Source organism: Heptranchias perlo, chromosome 8, assembly GCF_035084215.1.
Source record: "Heptranchias perlo isolate sHepPer1 chromosome 8, sHepPer1.hap1, whole genome shotgun sequence".
Taxonomy (NCBI): Eukaryota; Metazoa; Chordata; class Chondrichthyes; order Hexanchiformes; family Hexanchidae; genus Heptranchias; species Heptranchias perlo.
The window spans coordinates 92,339,465-92,355,271 of record NC_090332.1 but is presented as its reverse complement, the minus strand read 5'-3'; the positions used below and the strand labels follow the sequence as shown (position 1 = coordinate 92,355,271).

General features: G+C 43.9%; 1 protein-coding gene across 1 annotated transcript in view; it reads right to left on the bottom strand.

The window, feature by feature from the left end:
• The window catches only part of utrn (utrophin), a 664,298-nt gene that overhangs the window by 41,192 nt on the left and 607,299 nt on the right, over positions 1 to 15,807 (bottom strand). The window lies entirely within an intron of this gene.

Here is a 15,807-nt window from a genome sequence, read left to right as displayed (position 1 = left end):
TTTTTCTCGTTACTAGTGCAACAAAAGGGTTATTAATCCTTCAACAATAATTTCCACGTGATTCTGGTACCAGTGGTTATTAAACAACAAGCTTTAATATATAATAGGAGGAGTATGAAATATTGGATGGGATAAACATAGTGAGAGAGGAAGTATTAAGGGGTTTAGCATCTTTGAAAGTAGATAAATTGCCAGGCCCGGATGAAATGTATCCCAGGCTGTTAAGAGAAGCAAGGGAGGAAATAGCGGAGGCTCTGACCTCCAAAGATTTCCAATCTTCCGTGACTACAGGCGTGGTGCCGGAGGATTGGAGGAGAAAGAGATAGACTGAGGCATTACAGGCCTGTCAGTCTAACCTCGGTGGTGGGCAAATTCTTGGAAACAATTCTGAGGGACAGTATTAACTGTCATTTAGAAAGGCACGCATTAATCAAGGGCAGTCAGCATGGATTTGTTAAGGGAAGGTCGTATCTGACTAACATGATTTAATTTTTTGAGGCGGTAACAAGGAGGGTCGATGAGGGCAGCGCGTTTGATGTAGTCTACATGGATTTAAGCAAGGCTTCTGACAAGGTCCCACACTGCAGATTGGTCAAAAAAGTAGAAGCCCATGGGAGCCAAGGGAAAGTGGCAAGTTAGATCCAAAATTGGCTCAGTGGCAGGAAGCAAACGGTAGTGGTCGATGGGTGCTTGTGTGAATGGAAGGCTGTTTCCAGTGGGGTTCCTCCGGGCTCAGTACTAGGTCCCTTGCTTTTTGTGGTTTATATTAATGATTTAGACTTAAATGTAGGGGGCATGATTAAGAAGTTTGCAGATGATACAAAAATTGGCCGTGTGGTTGATAGTGAGGAGGAAAGCTGTAGACTGCAGGAAGATATCAATGGACTGGGTCAGGTGGGCAGAAAAGTGGCAAATGGAATTCAATCCAGAGACGTGTGAGGTAATGCATTTGGGGAGGGCAAACAAGGCAAGGGAATACACAATAAATAGGAGGATATTGAGAGGTGTAGGGGAATAGAGGGACCTTGGAGTGCATGTCCACAGATCCCTGAAGGTAGCAGGACAGGTAGATAAGGTAGTTAAGAAGGCATACGGGATACTTTGCTTCATTAGCTGAGGCACAGACCATAAGAGCAGGGAGCTTATGCTAGAACTGTATAAAACACTGGTTAGGCCACAGCTTGAGAACTGTGTACAGTTCTGGTCACCACATTACAGGAAAGATGTGATCGCACTAGAGAGGGCACAGAGGAGATTTACGAGGATGTTGCCAGGGCTAGAGAATTTTTAGCTATGAGGAAAGATTGGATAGGCTGGGGTTGTTCTCTTTGGAACAAAGGAGGCTGATGGGAGATTTATTTGAGGTGTATAAAATTATGAGGGGCCTAGATAGAGTGGATAGAAAGGACCTATTTCCCTTAGCAGGGAGGTCAATAACCAGGGGGCATTTAAAAAAAAATTATTATTTGTTCATGGGATGTGGGCGTCGCTGGTGAGGCCGGCATTTATTGCCCATCCCTAATTGCCCTTGAGAAGGTGGTGGTGAGCCGCCTTCTTGAATCGCTGCAGTCCGTGTGGTGAAGGTTCTCCCACAGTGCTGTTAGGAAGGGAGTTCCAGGATTTTGACCCAGCGACGATGAAGGTACGGCGATATATTTCCAAGTCGGGATGGTGTGTGACTTGGAGGGGAACGTGCAGGTGGTGTTGTTCCCATGTGCCTGCTGCTCTTGTCCTTCTAGGTGGTAGAGGTTGTGGGTTTGGGAGGTGCTGTCGAAGAAGCCTCGGCGAGTTGCTGCAGTGCATCCTGTGGATGGTACACACTGCATAGATTTAAAGTAATTGGTAGAAGCATTAAAGGGGAACTGAGGAGAATTTGTTTCACTCAGAGGGTGGTAGGGGTCTGGTACTTACTGTTTGAAAGGGTACTAGAGGCAGAAACACTCATCACATTTAAAAAGTACTTGGATGTGCATGTGAAATGCCATAACCTACAAGGTTACGGACCCAGTGCTGGAAAGTGGGATTAAGAATGTTAGCTCTTTCCCGGCCAGCACAGACACGATGGGACGAATGGCCTCGTTCTGTGCTGTAAATTTCTATGATTCTATGATAAACTCAGAAATCAGAACAGTGGAATACAACTGTCTTCAGCTTACATTTAAATGAGAAGCAAGTAATACAACCTGGTTCCCACAGACCCAAGACTATCAGACTTGGCTTCCGTGGGCTGCCTGTGGCTATGGATCTCCGACTGTCCTCTCGAGAACTCTAACTCTCAGGAGGAGCAATATCCCGTCTTTATACTATTTGGATGTGTATGTTCTGTACATAAGCATCTCTGGCTATGTGTCCTAGTCATGTCATCCCACCGCACTGGTGCCACGTTAGCAACTCAAGATTAGTTGTTTCACATAACGTAACTAATGACCTCAACCCTAATCTCTGTTTACAAGCTGTTTGTTCCTCTTAGGAATGCTTAGGTCCTTGGTTACATCTCTTGTTTTGGTGTAGACCACCTTCTGACATCAATGACGATATAAGTATGAGGTATTACATTTTGGTAGGAAGAATAAGGGGGCCACATACTGCTTGGATAATAAGAGTCTAAATTGGGGAGAGGAGCAGAAGGATCTGGGAGTACAGATACACAAATCACTAAAAGTAGCAATGCAGGTTAATAAGGCCATAAAAAAACAAACAAAGCACTGGGGTTCATTTCTAGAGGGATAGAATTGAAAAGCAGAGAATTTATGTTAAATTTGTATAGAACCTTGGTTAGACCACACTTGGGAGTATTGTGAACAATTCTGGTCTCCATATTATAGAAAGGATATAGAGGCATTGGAGAAGGTGCAATAAAGATTTACTAGGATAATACCAGAGCTGAGAGATTACACCCATCAGGAAAGAATCATAGAATCATAGAAGTTTACAACATGGAAACAGGCCCTTCGGCCCAACATGTCCATGTCGCCCAGTTTATACCACTAAGCTAGTCCCAATTGCCTGCACTTGGCCCATATCCCTCGATACCCATCTTACCCATGTAACTGTCCAAATGCTTTTTAAAAGACAAAATTGTACCCGCCTCTACTACTGCCTCTGGCAGCTCGTTCCAGACACTCACCACCCTTTGAGTGAAAAAATTGCCCCTCTGGACCCTTTTGTATCTCTCCCCTCTCACCTTAAATCTGTGCCCCCTCGTTATAGACTCCCCTACCTTTGGGAAAAGATTTTGGCTATCTACCTTATCTATGCCCCTCATTATTTTATAGACTTCTATAAGATCACCCCTAAACCTCCTACTCTCCAGGGAAAAAAGTCTCAGTCTATCCAACCTCTCCCTATAAGTCAAACCATCAAGTCCCGGTAGCATCCTAGTAAATCTTTTCTGCACTCTTTCTAGTTTAATAATATCCTTTCTATAATAGGGTGACCAGAACTGTACACAATATTCCAAGTGTGGCCTTACTAATGTCTTGTACAACTTCAGCAAGACATCCCAACTCCTGTATTCAATGTTCTGACCAATGAAACCAAGCATGCTGAATGCCTTCTTCACCACCCTATCCACCTGTGACTCCACTTTCAAGGAGCTATGAACCTGTACTCCCAGATCTCTTTGTTCTATAACTCTCCCCAACGCCCTACCATTAACGGAGTAGGTCCTGGCCCGATTCGATCTCCCAAAATGCATCACCTCACATTTATCTAAATTAAACTCCATCTGCCATTCATCGGCCCACTGGCCCAATTTATCAAGATCCCGTTGCAATCCTAGATAACCTTCTTCACTGTCCACAATGCCACCAATCTTGGTGTCATCTGCAAACTTACTAACCATGCCTCCTAAATTCTCATCCAAATCATTAATATAAATAACAAATAACAGCGGACCCAGCACCGATCCCTGAGGCACACCGCTGGTCACAGGCCTCCAGTTTGAAAAACAACCCTCTACAACCACCCTCTGTCTTCTGTCGTCAATCCAATTTTGTATCCAATTGGCTACCTCACCTTGGATCTCGTGAGATTTAACCTTATGTAACAACCTACCATGCGGTACCTTGTCAAAGGCTTTGCTAAAGTCCATGTAGACCACGTCTACTGCACAGCCCTCATCTATCTTCTTGGTTACCCCTTCAAAAAACTCAATCAAATTCGTGAGACATGATTTTCCACTCACAAAACCATGCTGACTGTTCCTAATCAGTTCCTGCCTCTCCAAATGCCCGTAGATCCTGTCTCTCAGAATACCCTCTAACAACTTACCCACTACAGATGTCAGGCTCAACGGTCTGTAGTTCCCAGGCTTTTCCCTGCCGCCCTTCTTAAACAAAGGCACAACATTTGCTACCCTCCAATCTTCAGGCACCTCACCTGTAGCTGTCGATGATTCAAGTATCTCTGCTAGGGGACCTGCAATTTCCTCCCTAACCTACCATAACATCCTGGGATACATTTCATCAGGTCCCGGAGATTTATCTACCTTGATGCGCGTTAAGACTTCCAGCACCTCCCTCTCTGTAATATGTACACTCCTCAAGACATCACTATTTATTTCCCCAAGTTCCCTAACATCCATGCCTTTCTCAACCGTAAATACCGATGTGAAATATTCATTTAGGATCTCACCCATCTCTTATGGTTCCGCACATAGATGACCTTGTTGATCCTTAAGAGGCCCTACTCTCTCCCTAGTTACTCTTTTGCCCTTTATGTATTTGTAGAAGCTCTTTGGATTCTCCTTTGCCTTATCTGCCAAAGCAATCTCATGTCCCCTTTTTGCCCTCCTGATTTCTCTCTTAACTCTACTCCGGCAATCTCTATACTCTTCAAGGGATCCACTTGATCCCAGCTGTCTGTGCATGTCATATGCCTCCTTCTTCTTTTTGACTAGGGCCTCAATCTCCCGAGTCATCCAAGGTTCCCTACTTCTACCAGCCTTGCCCTTCACTTTATAAGGAATGTGCTTACCCTGAACCCTGGTTAACACACTTTTGAAAGCCTCAGGCTCGGCCTCTTTTCTCTAGAAAAGAGAAGACGGCGACGTGACCTTACAGAGGTGTTTAAGATTATGAAAGGGTTTGATAGGGTAGACGTAGAGAAGATGTTTCCACTTGCTGGGGAGACCAGAACTAGGGGCCATAAATATAAGATAGTCACTAATAAATCCAATAGGGAATTCAGGAGAAATTTCTTTACCCAGAGAGTGGTGAGAATGTTGAACTCGTTACCACAAGTAGTTGTGACGAATAGCATAGATGCATTTAAGGGGAAGCTGGATAAAAACATGAGGGAGAAAGAAATAGAAGGATATGCTGATAGGGGTAGATGAAGCAGGGAGGGAAGAGGCTCGTGTGGAGCATAAACACCAGCATAGACCAGTTGGGCCGAATGGCCTGTTTCTGTACTGTAGATCCTATGTAATGTTATCTATTCTATGGAATGTTGGCCTCATCCTCCCTGAAGTTCTGCTGTGAAAGTTGTCCTTGTTTTCACAAAGAAACTGAACCACTCCCCCCACCCCACCATCGCCCTCTTGCTAAATGTCTGTGGCGTTATGCGAAATGGGATACTTGACTATTCCTAGTTTTAAACCATATTCTTATACCGTTATTCACATATAAGCCTTGACAGGGAGCAGCAGCAGGTCATTGGACTGACAAGGGTAACCCAATCCTTTCCTTAGTTGATATCCACACACGTGTCCTTTCCAGCAGTGATTACTGGATAGTGATTAAGGGGCACCGAGTCAGACTGTAGCACTTTTACCCACTGCAAGTTTTATCTGAAGCCTTGTCAGGTAACTAAAGCAATACTGTTTTCCCACAGCAGTATGGTGAGGTTTATTTTATTCATTCATGGGATGTGGGCGTCGCTGGCGAGGCCAGCATTTATTGCCCATCCCTAATTGCCCTTGAGATAAAACCTCATACTTCCCCTAGGATAAATGGACTTTCCCACATTTCCATTGCTTATGTGTATAAGAAAATGCTACAGTAATCTTGCCAATTAATCTCATTCTAGGTTAGCCTCTGTTCCAGTGCACTGTAAAAGAAGGCATTATGATACATTTATCTCATATGACTTAAATCTAAAACTGTGGGGAACTGGGTGGCGTAGAAAGCTTGATGCTGACTTCTGATCTGGGTTCAAATCCAGCCCAGACTGATGGGCTGACAATTTCCATTGTCTGTAAGGGTTCTCAGTCAAAAACAGTGCAAAACTGCACTAACAGCCAATGTTGCTCTGACAGGCGTAGGGATGGGTGATGTTGGAAATAAAAAAAATAACACACTGGTGCAGTAACGGGGGAGGTTCCAAGGATGGGACTGCTGCATGCAGTCAGGGCAGTGTAGAGGGAGCTTCACTCTGTACCTGGCTGTGCTGCTCCTGACATAGGTTCATTTCTGTTCTCATCAAGGTGAGGGTGGAGTTTGGGTACTGGGTGCCTGAAATCATCCCACATATTGATCAGCACAGAAATTAACCAAGTCTGAAACTCTCAAGTAGAAATCATCTGATTCAAACCTGCCTTCTTGGTGTGCAGGGCTCAGTGACTCAACGGGGAAACTCACCGGGGCGAAATAAAGAGGCGGTCAGAGCGGACCTGAACAGCGAAATAAAAAAAAGTGACGTCACAGAGGAGCACTAAGGGTAAGTCAGTGAGTATTTAGTTTATTGGTAAATGTTTTTAGTGGTTATTGTGTTTAGTAGTGTCTTTAGTGGCTAGTCTGTTAGTGTTCGTTAAAAAGCCTTAAAGCTAAACAGTTAAAAAGAGCAGGAAACCGGAGCAGGTAAACAAACCCAGGGTAAAATCTCAAAAGGTGATGTGTTAGTCAGCACAGAGGGGGAACCTGAGGAAATTAAACTAAGACTTTAATTTACTATATACACTATATTTTTAACTATAAACTATAAATAAATATTCAGAATAATTAATTACGAATTCATTTAAAATCAAGCTAAAATCCATCTACTAAATAGAATCTAGACCTTATGTTTCTATTAGTTCTAGAATTAAATTAATACTAACAAATAAATAAATTAATTAAAAACTAGAAATGGCCGTGCAGGTTGTGTGTTGGGACTGTGATATGTGGGAGTCTGTTGTCAGCGAGACTGTCTCGGATTGCCACATCTGCAGGAAATGTGTCTGCCTTGAGTCACTGGCTCAGAGTTCTTGAGCTGGAGGGAGAGTTAGAGACACTCCGACACATAGCTCAGCAGGGTAATGGGAACCAAGGGGAGGTAGAGAAGGAGGTCCCGCAGACACTGCTCCCATCCAACAGGTACAATGTACTTTCTACCCGTGAGGATAAGGTTGCAGGCTACGGGGAGGACATCCAGAATGCTAATCATGGCACCGTGGTGCACGAGGCAGTCCAAGGGGAGGAGGAGGAGCAGAATAGAATGGTTGTTGTCTTAGAGGATTCTATAATCAGGGGGATAGATAGCGTCCTCTGCAGTTGCGACCGAGTGTCCAAGAGGGTGTGTTGCCTACCCGGTGCAAGGGTAAAGGATATTTCGGAGCAACTGGAGAGGAACTTGGAAAGTGAGGGGGATGATACAGTTGTCGTGGTCCATGTTGGGACCAATGACATAGCAGGCTCTCCTTCCTTTTCTTCCCTGAGAATATCAGAAGTTAAGAACTAAATTAAAAAGCAGGACCTCATGGGTGGTAATCTCGGGATTACTACCCAACCCATGTGCAAATTGGCATAGGGATAAACAGATCAGGAAGGTGAATGTGTGGCTGAAAGACCGGTGTGGGAAGGAGGGGGTTCCATTTCATGGGACACTGGCACCAGTACTGGGACAGAAGGGAGCTGTACCGTTGGGACGGGCTCCACACGGAATGGGACAAGTGTTGTAGCGGAAAGGATAAATAGGGCTGTTGATAGGACTTTAAACTAGTAAGACCGGGGGGGGGGATCTGGGGAAGAGAACGTAAGTCTGAAGAAAAAACAAACAGGAAATGAGAGTAAAGGTCAGACCAAGTTAAAGAATAAGGGCAATATAAATGGTCGGGGAACAATTACAGTTATAGAACATAAGTGCAAAATGATTGCTAAAAACAAATTAAATTGCCTGTACAGCAATGTGCACAGCGTCCAAAATAAAACAGGGGAACTGCAGGCAATAATTCATAGCGAGGAGCCAGATGTAGTAGGGGTAACTAAAACATGACTACATAAAGAACAGGACTGGCAGTTAAATATTGCAGGATATAATGTATTTAGAAAGGATAGGGAAGGAAGAAAGGGGGGTGGGGTAGCTGTGCTAATTAGAGACACCATAATGGCAGTTGAAAAAAGGGACAAGTAACATTAAGATAGAAACAGAATCCATTTGGATTGAGACAAAGGATAAGAAGGGATCGACATTAATAGGTATATTCTACAGACCACCTAATAGTGGATGGGAAGTGGAGGAAGAAATATGTAGACAAATCTATGAAATTAGTAAAAAAAAAATGAATAATAACCATCGGAGCTTTCAACAACCCCCAAATAAACTGGCAGGAAGTGGTAGGGAAAGGAGAAAAGGGAATGGAGTTTTTACACTGTGTACATGACTTCTTTTTTACCCAGTATATGAGAAGCCCAACAAGAAAGGAATCACTGCTGGATCGAGTAATGGGAAATGAATCAGAACAGATAAGAGAAATAAACGCAGGGGAACATCTAGGCATTAGCGATCATAACATAGAAAGGTTTTAAAATAATGATTGAGAAAGACATAAGTATGAGAAAGATATAAGTAATTGATTGGAAAAAAAGCTAATTTTGAGGGGATGAGTGTGGAACTAGGGCAGGTAAACTGGAAAAAATTTTTGACGGACAAAGAAACAGAATAGCAGTGGGAAATATTTAAAACGGTGATCAATAGAGTTCAGGAGAAATATATTCCTCTAAAGAGCAGGAACAAACGAGCCAATAATGAAACACCATGGATCAATAAAGAGATAAGGGTAAAATTGAAACTAAAGGAAAAGGCATACTCTAAGTACATAGACAATAAAGGAGAGGATAACAAAAGGGAATACAAAGAGGTTAGGAAACAAGTCAAAAAAACAATTAGGAAAGCAAAGAGGAACTATGAGATTAAATTATCAAGGAATATAAAAGGAGACAGTAAAGTATTCTAGACACATAAATGACAAAATAAAAATCAGAATAGGGATAGGGCCAATAAGGGATGCACAAGATAAACTCGCAGGTAATGACAGCGAAATGGTAGAAATATGGAAGTTACTTTGCCTCTGTATTTACCAAAGAGGTTAACAAGGTAGGCAGGGCATTAGAAGAAGAGATCAAAGAAAGTATTAAGACATTGTAGAAAGGGAGGAGATAATTGATAAACTAATCAAACTTAGGGAGGATAAGACCTCTGGTCCGGATGGATTGCATCTGCGAATATTAAAAGAAGTTAGGGAAGAGGTAGCAGAAGCACTATTACATATGTATAAAAATTCACTAGAAAAGGGAATAGTGCCAGAGGACTGGCAGACAGCTAATGTTACTCCTATATTTAAAAAAGGGAGATAGAACAAGTCCAGGGAACTATAGCCAGTTGGCGGTGGTAGGTAAGATAATGGAATCTTTACTCAGAGGTAATAGAAAGACAACTAGAGAATGAAAATATATTAAAGAATAGTCAGCACAGATTTCAGAAGGGAAGGTCATGCTTGACGAACCTTACTGAATTCTTTGAAGAAGTAACAGAAAGAGTAGACAAGGGTAATGCAGTAGATATAATATATTTGGATTTTCAAAAGGCCTTCGATAAGGTACCGCATTGTTGACTCATGGCTAAAGTCAGAGCATGTGGAGTCAGGGGACAGGTAGCAGAATGGATAGCAAGTTGACTACTAAACAGAAAGCAGAGAGTAGGGGTTAAGGATAGCTATGCAAATAACAGAAGATGGGAAGTGGTGTTCCACAGGGATCGGTGATGGGACCACTGTTGTTCACAAGTTACATTAACGATTTGGATTTGGGAATCGGAAGTACAATTGCAAAATTTGCAGATGTAGAGGTGTAGAGGGACGTCTATCCCCCATCAGGACGGCATGTGGGCTCTCTGCTTCTTCCTTGGATGGAGGCTTAACCAGTCCCATTCCACCACCACCCTCCTCCACCTGGCTGAATTTATTCTTACAAACTTCTCCTTTGATTCCACTCACTTCCTCCAAATAAAATATGGGTCCTAGCTATGCCTGCCTTTTTGTGGGATACGTGGAACATTCTTTGTTCCAGTTCTACTCAGGTTCCCACCCTCACCTCTTTTTCCAGTACATTGTTGACTGTATCGGTGCCATTTCCTGCTTTTGTGCCAAACTGGAAAATTTCATCAACTTTGCTTCCAATTTGCACCCTTCCCTTGCCTTCACACGGTCCATCTCCGACTCTTCCCTTCCTCCACTTCTCTATCTCCATTTCTGGGGATAGGTTGTTAACCAGTATCTACTATAAGCCTACCGACTCCCACAGTTATCTTGATTTCACTTCCTCTCACCCCGCTTCGGGAGCCTGGAGTCCAGAGCGAGTGGAGACCTGCGAGAGACCGGGGGCAGAGAATCGAAGCAGGTAAAAAGCAAAGCCCAGGGACTAGGCCTCAATCGGGAGCCCAGAGTCCCTGCAAGGACTCTATTCCCTTCTCCCAGTTTCTCCGTCTCCATTGCATCTGTTCTGATGATGCCACCTTCCACACCAGTGCTTCCGATATGTCTTCCTTTTTCCTCAACTGGGGATTCCCCTCCACTGCAGTTGACAGGGCCCTCAACCGTGTCCATCCCCTTTCCTTCCCTCCCAGAACCATGATAGGGTCTCCCTCACCCTTACCTTCCACCCTACCAGCTTCCACACTCAATGTATCATCCTCCGCCATTTCCACCACCTCCAGCGCGATCCCATCACCAAATACATCTGCCCCTCCCCTCTCCTTTCAGCATTCCGAAGGGACTGCTCTCTCCGCGACACCCTGGTCCACTCTTCCATCACCCCCAACACCCACTCTCCTCCCCACGACACCTTCCTGTGCGAGCGAAGGAGATGCAACACCTGCCCTTTCACCTCCTCCCTTCCCATCAACCAGGGCCCCAAACACTCCTTCCAGGTGCAACAGTGATTTACTTGTACTTCTTTCAATTTCGTATACTATATTCGCTGCTCACAATGCGGTCTCCTCTCCATTGGGGAGACCAAACGCAGACTGGGTGATCGCTTTGCTGAACACCTCCACTCTGTCCGCAAGCGTGACCCTGACCTGCCAGTCGCAAACCATTTTAATTCCCCATCCCACTCCGACCTCTCTGTCCTCGGCCTCAAAGCTCAACGGAAGCTCGAGGAACAGCACCTCATCTTTCGATTAGGCACTTGACAACCTTCTGGACTCAACACTGATTTCAGTAACTTCAGATCATAACCACTACTCCCATTTTTTTCGGTCAGCAGGTGCTGCTAATGGTTCTGATGTTGCCATTTACAGATCTTCTAGACACATCTTTTGTTTCTTTACTTGTCCCATTATCACATTCTTTGCCTTGCACTATCATCCCTTTTGTCATTTAATCACTCCTGCCCTGCACCCTATCACAGACCTTCCCTTTTGTTCTTCCCTCCCCTCCCCTTTCTCCCCCCCTTTCCCTGGCCCTGTACTTGCTTAAAAACTGTTTGATCTTCAACTTCTTCCAGTTCTGACGAAGGGTCATCGAACTCAAACGTTAACACTGTTTCTTTTTCTACAGATGCTGCCTGACTTGCTGAGTATTTCCAGCATTTTCTGTTTTTATACCAAATTTGGGGAAGATAGTTACACAAAGGAAGAATGCTTCAAAATGTAAGAGGACATTAATAAACTTGCAGAATTGGCATGTAATGGCAAATGAATTTCAATATAGATAAATTGGAGGTGGTGCACTTTGGTAGGAAGAATAAGGAGGCCACATACTGCTTGGATCATAAGAATCTAAATGGGATAGAGGAGTAAAGGGATCTAGAGGTACAGATACACAAATCACTAAAAGTAGCAACGCAGAGTAATAAGGCTATAAAAAGGCAAATTAAGCACTGGGGTTCATTTCTAGATGGTTAGAATTGAAAAGCAAAGAAATTATGTTAAACTTGTGTGGAACCTTGGTTAGACCACAAAGAGTATTTTTTTTTATTCGTTCATGGGATGTGGGTGTCGCTGGCGAGGCCGGCATTTATTGCCCATCCCTAATTGCCCTTGAGAAGGGGGTGGTGAGCCGCCTTCTTGAACCGCTGCAGTCCGTGTGGTGAAGGTTCTCCCACAGGGCTGTTAGGAAGGGAGTTCCAGGATTTTGACCCAGCGATGATGAAGGAACGGTGATATATTTCCAAGTCGGGATGGTGTGTGACTTGGAGGGGAACGTGCAGGTGGTGTTGTTCCCATGTACCCGCTGCTCTTGTCCTTCTAGGTGGTAGAGGTCGCAGGTTTAGGAGGTGCTGTTGAAGAAGCCTTGCCGAGTTGCTGCAGTGCATCCTGTGGATGGTACACACTGCAGCCACTGTGCACCGGTGGTGAAGGGAGTGAATGTTTAGGTGGATGGAAAGGGTGCCAATCAAGCAGGCTGCTTTGTCCTGGACGGTGTCGAGCTTCTTGAGTGTTGTTGGTGCTGCACTCATCCAGGCAAGTGGAGAGTATTCCATCACACTCCTGACTTGTGCCTTGTAGATGGTGGAAAGGCTTTGGGAGTCAGGAGGTGAGTCACTCGCCGCAGAATACCCAGCCTCTGACCTGCTCTTGTAGCCACAGTATTTATCTGGCTGGTCCAGTTAAGTTTCTGGTCAATGGTGACTCCCAGGATGTTGATGGTGGGGGATGCGGCGATGGTAATGCCGTTGAATGTCAAGGGGAGGTGGTTAGACTCTCTCTCGTTGGAGATGGTCATTGCCTGGAACTTGTCTGGCGCAAATGTTACTTGCCACTTATGAGCCCAAGCCTGGATGTTGTCCAGGTCTTGCTGCATGCGGGCTCGGACTGCTTCATTATCTGAGGGGTTGCGAATGGAATTGAACACTGTGCAATCATCAGCAAAATCCCCATTTCTGACCTTATGTTGGAGGGAAAGTCATTGATGAAGCAGCTGAAGATGGTTGGGCCTAGGACACTGCCTTGAGGAACTCCTGCAGCAGTGTCCTGGGGCTGAGATGATTGGCCACCAACAACCACTGCCATCTTCCTTTGTGCTCGGTATGACTCCAGCCACTGGAGAGTTTTCCCCCTGATTCCCATTGACTTCAATTTTACTAGGGCTCCTTGGTGCCACGCTCGGTCAAATGCTGCCTTGATGTCAAGGGCAGTCACTCTCACCTCACCTCTGGAATTCAGCTCTTTTGTCCATGTTTGGAGCCGAGTAGTCCTGGCGGACCCCAAACTGAGCATCGGTGAGCAGGTTATTGGTGAGTAAGTGCCGCTTGAAAGCACTGTCGACGACACCTTCCATCACTTTGCTGATGATTGAGAATAGACTGATGGGACGGTAATTGGCCGGATTGGATTTGTCCTGCTTTTTGTGGACAGGACATACCTGGGCAATTTTCCACATTGTCGGGTAGATGCCAGTGTTGTAGTTGTACTGGAACAGCTTGGCTAGAAGCGCAGCTAGTTCTGGAGCACAAGTCTTCAGCACTACAGCCGGGATGTTGTCGGGGCCCATAGCCTTTGCTGTATCCAGTGCATTTGTGCACAGTTCTGGTCCCCATATTATAGAAAGGATCGGGAGGCATTGGAGAGAGTGCAAAAACATTCACAGAGAGGATATCCTTATCATGAAAGGTCGAACACGCTGGGGCTCTTTTCTCCAGAAAAGAGAAGTCTGAGGGGTGACCTGATAAAGGTCTTTAAGGGAATGATAGGGTAGATGTAGAGAAAATGTTTCCACTTGTGGGGGTGTCCAAAACTGAAGGTCATAAATATAAAATAGTTGTTAATAAATTCAATAGGGAATTCAGGAGAAACTTCTTTACCCGAAGAGTGGTAGGAATGTGGAACGCACTGCCACACAGAGTAGTTGACGCGAATAGCATCGATGCATTTAAGGGGAAGCTAGATAAGTACACGAGGGAGAAAGGAATAGAAGGATATCCTGATAGGGTTATATGAAGTAGAGAGGGAGGAAGCCCGTGTGAAGCATTAATGCCAGAATAGACCAATTGGGCCAAAAGGTTTTTTCCAAGCTGTGGTTTTGATGTATCTCGATGTAAACTCAACAGGTAGCAACCATTCTAATGAAGTATTACAACTGAAGGAGAATAGGTTCTTAATGAGAATTAGCTGTAATGAATATTTATAACTTTTGAAAATAAGCTTGTGCAGATTAGGAGACAGACCCATCTCTAATTAAAGTTATCAGGTTATCTAAACAAATCCTTGGACATAGATGGATAAAGTGTCTGTTTCCACTTACAATTCGGTCCGTGTAATGCTTATTGGTTGGTTTGAAGAAATATATTACTTTAATCACCTGTACAAACATTGCTGCCAAGATCTACAATGGTGTCTTGCTAAGGTTCAGAATGGCCACATACACACCTTCCTGGGCCCGAATACTACAATCCATTCTTGATGAGCTGGCTATTAAAACCAATATGACTTGGCTTTAAAATCTATTATTTGAGTTAGCTTTCATTAAAACGAACGCACACTGAAATGTGTGTGTATGTTATAGTAATGAAAGAATGATGATCATATTTGTTTTGCCAAAGCTATTTAAACATATTAAGTCATTTGTACACTCCTCCCCTCTTGGGTCAATGCAGGGTTATCGTACATTTCCAAATCATTGTGATAATCTGTAGCAGGCTGTATCAACCATCACATCTCTATTCCTCCCTCTAGGGCTCACCAGGGGCACTTTTAACAGGAGTGACAGAGGTCACTATTGCTACAAACAGACAACTGGACTCCTGAAAGTGGCACGGCCTTAACAGAATAATTATCAAGCACAAAACTAAAGTGGTTTGCCAAAACTTTGATTCAGTGATGCAAATTAGATTGAGACATGTAACGGAAATGTTATTCTGATGATAATGATGCTCAGCATTTCCCTCTCTAGCAACCAAAGACAGCATCTGATTAAAGGGGAACTAACCCGAAGTGATAAAATCAATCGGCTCATTGCTTACTATTTCCTTCATCTGAATGCTATATTTCTTATTTTTCTGGTATTCTATGCTCATTTAGGTCATCTGAGTTGCTATACATCATTTTGCTGCTAATTGTGAGTAACAGATATCTTCATAGACTGTGTAAAGTTGTGTGCCTATGAAATCATTTGTGTTTGAACTCGGGAGCTCCTGTACCATAAAACCGCAGGGCAGATACATTCTAAAGAGGTTTAAGACAATACTGCCGCCATCTTGTCTTGAAGAGATTGCCTGGAATCATTAACGCTGCCCGCTGTCCAAACAGACAAGAGCAAAAACATGGAGTGAAATAAAAAATCATTTCAGAATGTAGAGTGGAAGGTCTAAGCATTTTGTCTTTGTGGGCTGCATTTAGCCTTGGGCCCACAGAAAAATATTAAAATGGATCACCTTTCTTAGAGATATAATGAACACAGTCAAAACTTCCACGGAGAAAAAAATTGGACTGAGAGCAAGACAGATTGATGAGATAGCAAAGGGCACTAACAACTTGCATTTAATGAAGCATCTAGCGATACTTTACAGAGGAGAAGCAGACACTTAACAGTAGCAGGAAAGTTAGAAGAGATAACTGAAAACATGGTCGAAGAGGCAGGTTTTGAGAATTTTGAAAGAGTAGAGCAAAATG